At 48.2% G+C, this 6084-nt stretch overlaps 2 non-coding genes across 2 annotated transcripts; both read left to right on the forward strand.

The window, feature by feature from the left end:
- The first annotated feature begins 2086 nt into the window (after positions 1–2086).
- On the forward strand, positions 2087–2250 carry LOC134987534 (U1 spliceosomal RNA). Its single transcript, XR_010193164.1, has one exon. It is a non-coding gene; the product is annotated as a U1 spliceosomal RNA (small nuclear RNA).
- Positions 2251–2402: 152 nt separating this feature from the next.
- On the forward strand, positions 2403–2565 carry LOC134987537 (U1 spliceosomal RNA). The gene has a single exon (XR_010193167.1). It is a non-coding gene; the product is annotated as a U1 spliceosomal RNA (small nuclear RNA).
- The last annotated feature ends 3519 nt before the right edge of the window (positions 2566–6084 follow it).

Genomic DNA, 6084 nt, shown 5'->3' on the forward strand with positions numbered 1-6084 from the left:
GGGACTTCGATTGTGGGCATTGTTTTGTGTCCAGACCAGCAGCAGGTGGTGTGCATTTGCTGGAAAGGCATCGAAGACCTCCGATATGCTGCATCTCCTGATGTGTGTCTACCTCAAGTGACTGTCAGCAAATGCCTGCTAGATACCCCATTCCAAGCTGATTGTGACATCACGGAACATGCATCATAGAACAGGCATGCTAGAACATGGGTCTTCAACCTGCGACCCTCCAGCTGCTGTGGAACTACACATCCCAGCATGCCCTGCCTCAGTTTTAGCATACCTTAATAGCAAAACTGTGGCAGGGCATGCTGGGATGTGTAGTTTCACAGCAGCTGGAGGGCCACAGGATGAAGACCCATGTGCTAGAGCCAAGCCGCAGGTACATTGAATGCTAGCAAGCTGAATGTTTAAATCCTTTTTGTTCCGCAGCATTCCAATGCGGAAGATTCCATGGAACCAGAGATTATTCCATTGAGAAGGACATGCTGCCTGGATGACTGCACTGTGCAAATTAAGTCACGGAGCCAGTTGGCTTGTGGGTGGCTCTGGTGACTGGGTGGTTGGGTGGGCGGTGTGTCGGAGGTGGAGCACATGCAAATGAATGTGTATCATCCAGCTAGTGAGAGTGAAAACTCATGCAGGAGTGTGCCTGCTTGTCAGTGGGTTATGCACCTTGCCAGACGTCAAATCTACATGGAGCAGCTGGAGGGGACAAGAGCAGGTTTGCAAAATATAGATAGAAGAGCATATATGCTGGCACATTCTCCATGATTGTGTCAGCTTATGTTTTGGTGCACTGCACTTTCCTCCACTAAGTTTTAGCTATTTTGGTTAAACGCAAGTGTAGTTGCTTCTCGCCCTTTTGGCTGTGATCTTGTATCGTGGTTGAAGAGTCTGCTGGAGGGATTGTTTTCTTCATTGGCGAGAGACTGAAGATATTCCAGGATGGAAGGCTTGGGAACACTATCCGTTTTTAAGTTGTGGAAGAGTTGAAAGACCGGATTGGACTACATTCTATAGTAAAGGATATCTTTGTATTTATTGATCCTCCCTTTATATGTGTCTATCTTTCAATAAAGCTTCGGGCTTGTGATTCCCTCACCCTCTTACACTCCACACCCATAGCCTTATTAACTGTTGTATTATTGTATTCCATTGAGAAGGACATGCTGCCTGGATGACTACACTGTGCAAATTAAATCACGGAGCCAGTTGGCTTGTGGGTGGCTCTGGTCACTGGGTGGTTGGGTGGGTGGTGTGTCGGAGGTGGAGCACATGCAAATGATTGTGTATCATCCAGCTAGTGAGAGAGAAAACTCATGCAGGAGTGTGCCTGCTTGTCAGTGGGTTATGCACCTTTCCAGACGTCAAATCTACATGGAGCAGCTGGAGAGGACAAGAGCAGGTTTGCAAAATATAGACAGAAGAGCTCTCCAGCCTAGTTTGCTGTCTGTTTCCACTTCTCTTTTCTTGAGCCGCTCCCTTCTATGCCCTTGCGCACTATCCTGACTTCTCCCATCTGCTTACATTGTGCCTTCCAACGCACAATGCGAACTACAGGTAGTGCTGCAGGGCCCACACCCTTTTACTTGCCATACAGAGCAGCTCTGGAGCTGTTACAGTGCCCAGCTTCTGCAAGAAATCAGCTTGAATGCTTCAGGGGCTGGGGCATAGCCAACATGAGCCCCACACCGAAGGAGGGTGGAGGTGTTTAATGCGAACTAGGGGTCATCCAAGCGCCACAAAAGGCCGCCATGCCCTGCATGCCCCTTTTCTCTTTTCATATGCAGACGAGGGTTGAAGCCAACTTTGACCCACTGCTTGGATGACATCACCATATGCAAATCCATCTGCTGCAGGCCTTCCCCCAGGAATGCTTGCACTAGTTGTTGCATTTGGTTTGTTGTTTGGGGGTGCTTCAGTATTAGGCAGCCTTCTGCCCTCCCATGTTCATCTGAAAATATGTGTTCTCCCTGCAGTTGTTGTCCCCAGATGAGAGTTCCCTTGTGCTGCCTCAGTTGAATCTTCTTTACTTGACAGAGATGTGCCTGAGCAGCGGCCCTCCCTAGCCCTATCCCAAATCATACTTATTTTGCATAGGAGATATCATGGTAATGAAGACTGTTATCCCAGGGTGAGGTTCATTCATTGCATTCTGGGTATGCTGACCCCTGTGATTTCCCCAAATGTGGGAAACTCGACTTCATTATTTGTGGTAGTGGGGGACTGTGTTTGTGCTTTCCTCTGGTCAGCTCTGGTAAAAGTCAGATTTATTTGTCTCAGATCTTCCTCTAGCCTTGTTCTTCTTTCGAGAGTTCCCTTGTGCTGACTCAGTTGGATCTCCTTCACTTGACAGGGAAGTGCCCGAGCAGCGACCCTACCCAGCTCTAGCCCAACTCCTACTTACCTGCCAGGTGAGATACTATGATCATGAAGGTGCTTCTCCCAGGGCAAGGCTCACCCATTGCACTCTGGGTGTGCTGCTCTTGCGATTTCCCCAAATGTGGGAAACTTGACTGCATAATTTGTGTTTCCCCTGGTCGGCTCTCGTATAATTCAGATCTCTTTGTCTCAGGTCTCTCTCCAGCCTAGTTTGCTGTCTGTTTCCACTTCTCTTTTCTTGAGCCGCTCCCTTCTATGCCCTTGTGCACTATCCCAGGATAATTATTGTAGCTGGTCTGCGGGTAACAGCTCTCAGATCCACTTCTAGAAAAAATGCAACAATGTAATTTGAGTGACAAACTGCAGAGATGAACCCTTTCTGTGACTGCTGCACAGGGATCACACAAACTCTATTCATAGGGCTGACTTCACTTAGGGGAGATGTTCTCGCCCCGCAAAGAAGTGCGAGTATATACCGCACTTACGGTACCATTGGATTTACAGATATTTTCTTGCAATACACTATGGGGGTCATTCTGAGTTGATTGCTCGCTAGCAGTTTTTAGCAGCCTTAAAACGGTGGAGTTAACATATCTCACGTGGAAGGTGGTCATGTTATTAGCCTTGGCTTCGGCTAGGCGAGTGTCGGAATTAGCGGCTTTGTCACATAAAAGCCCATATTTGGTGTTCCATGTGGATAGAGCGGAATTGCGGACCCATCCTCAATTCCTACCAAAAGTGGTCTCATCTTTTCATATGAACCAACCTATTGTGGTGCCTTTGGCTACGCGTGACTTGGAGGATTCCGAGTTACTTGATGTGGTCAGGGCTTTGAAAATTTACGTGGCCAGGACGGCTAGAGTCAGGAAAACTGAAGCGCTGTTTGTCCTGTATGCAACCAACAAGATTGGTGCCCCTGCTTCAAAGCAGGCTATTGCTCGCTGGATTTGTAACACGATTCAGCAAGCGCATTCTATGGCTGGATTGCAGTTACCGAAATCGGTCTAGGCCCATTCCACGAGGAAAGTGGGCTCTTCTTGGGCGGCTGCCCGAGGGGTCTCGGCACTACAGCTGTGTCAAGCTGCTACTTGGTCAGGTTCAAACACCTTTTCAAAATACTATAAGTTTGATACCCTGGCTGAGGAGGAACTCATGTTTGCTCAATCGGTGCTGCAGAGTCATCCGCACTCTCCCGCCCATTTTGGAGCTTTGGTATAATCCCCATGTTCCTTACGGAGTCCCCAGCATCCTCTAGGACGTTAGAGAAAATAAGATTTTAAACCTACCGGTAAATCTTTTTCTCGTAGTCCGTAGAGGATGCTGGGCGCCCGTCCCAACTGCGGACTACTTCTGCAATACTTGTATATAGTTATTGCTTCAATAAGGGTTATGTTATAGTTGCATCGGTCCTGCACTGATGCTGCAGTATGTTGTTTTTTCGTACTTATAACTGGGTAGTTTATCACAAGTTATACGGTGTGATTGGTGTGGCTGGTATGAATCTTGCCCTGGATTAACAAAATCCTTTCCTCATACTGTCAGTCTCCTCTGGGCACAGTTTCTCTAACTGTGGCATAGAGGCGCATAGAGGGAGGAGCCAGTGCACACCCAGAACTAAAGTCTTTCTTAAAGTGCCCATGTCTCCTGCGGAGCCCGTCTATCCCCATGGTCCTTACGGAGTCCCCAGCACCCTCTACGGACTACGAGAAAAAGATTTACCGTAGGTTTAAAATCTTATTTTCTACTTTATTCTTTTCTATCCTAGTTTATTACGACCAACTCTCATCCAAGGAGTTTGATATTCTACTACCTGCATGCAATTTAAATTGCTTAAATTGTTTATATGGTTGATTTGTCCTTCACAACCCATAATCTGCAACTTGGATGTACTTGTGTCATTGAAAATCTTATAATAAAAATGTTTATATATTGAAAAAAAAAGTTATAAGACATATGCATTCAATATTTGAAGAAACAAAATAAAATAAAGCTATGTATTGGGTTTCACTAACAAGCACATTGGAAGACTTGACTACTGTTAAAAGACATGTATTACATGGTATAGAGCCACAAACCACAATGTAGTAAAATAAAAACAAACTTACATGTGTATCAAACCTATGTGAGGCTTACATTGATAGTGCAAGATCAACACTCTATCAACTGTGCAAACTAGACTGCACATAAATGCCATAAAATTTATCTGAGATTTTAGTAAATAAGGCCCGTTGCTGTCCGGGTCACACAGCCGTCACGCCCCGCCCCCATACGGTCCGGTCATGTCTGCGTTGTCCTGACTGTGCCCCCAAAATGGCGGCACAACGCCGCTGGCCCGACTCCTCCTGTCCAGTGACCGCCTCTGCCTGTCAATCAGGCAGAGGCGCTCACAGGGCAGAGATGCTGATCGCATCCTGGCATGTGCCGGTGCACTGTGGCACCAGCACACACGCACTTCAGACCTGATCTCCTGTTGTGTGAATATGCACAGCAGGGATCAGGTCTTAATTAGGCCCTATATACAGCTGTCAGTGAAGCAGTAATGTGCTGATGTCAGTGAAGCAGTGATGTGCTGCTGTCAGCGAGGCAGTGATGTGCTGCTGTCAGCGAGGCAGGGATGTGCTGCTATAAGTGAGGCAGGGATGTGCTGCCGTCAATGAGGCAGGGATGTGCTGCCGTCAATGTTGCAGGGATGTGTTGCTGTCAACGTTGCAGGGATGTGCTGCTGTCAGTGAAGCAGGAATGTGCTGCTGCAGTGAGGCAGAGATATGCTGCCCACTATCTCCCTATCACCCCTGCCTGAGTCACACACTTTCCCTGTCACCCCTGCCTCAGTTACCCACTATCTCCCAGTCACCGCTGCCTCAGTCAACCACTATACCTGCGACCCCTGCCTCAGTCACCCACTATCCCTGTCACCCCTGCCTCAGTCACCCACTGTCACCCTATCACCCCTGCTTCAGTCACCCACTATCCCTGTCAACCCTGCCTCAGTCTCTTACTGTCCCTGTCACCCCTGCCACAGTCATCCACTATCTCCCTATCATCCCTGCCTTATTCATTTATTATCCCTGTCACCCACTTTCTTCCCATACTTACCCAACCCCTTCCTATCACCCCTCCCTCAGTAACCCACTATCTCCCTGTCACCCCTGCCTCAGTCAACCACTATCACTGTCACCCCTGCATCAGTCACCCACTATCTCCCACTCATACATGCTTCAGTCACCCACTATCTCCCAGTCATCCCTGCCTCAGTCACCTACTGACACCAGTGCAGATATTTCTGCTGCAGCCTCTCCACTCTCCAGCGTGAACGTCCTGACGACTGAGGAAATCCGCTTCCCAGTTGAGGACTCCGGGAATGAACACTGCCGATATTGCTGGCAGATGACGTTCTACCCAACTGAGGATTTTTGATACTTCCAGCTTTGCCATGCAGTTTCGAGTGCCGACTTGATGATTTGTGTACACTACCGTGGTGGCGTTGTCCGATTGTACTTGAACAGGCCTGTTCTGTACTAGAGGCAGGGCCAGTATCAATGAATTGAACACTGCCCACAATTCCAGAATGTTTATCGGGAGGAGAGATTCCTCCCTGGTCCACCGATGGTGAAGGGTCGTCATCACGGCCATGACCTTGGTGAATTTCTGAGGTGCCGTGGCCAAACCAGAAGGCAGGACCTGAAATCCAAAAACTAA

This window comes from Pseudophryne corroboree, unplaced genomic scaffold, assembly GCF_028390025.1.
Source record: "Pseudophryne corroboree isolate aPseCor3 unplaced genomic scaffold, aPseCor3.hap2 scaffold_1007, whole genome shotgun sequence".
In the NCBI taxonomy this organism is placed as follows: domain Eukaryota; kingdom Metazoa; phylum Chordata; class Amphibia; order Anura; family Myobatrachidae; genus Pseudophryne; species Pseudophryne corroboree.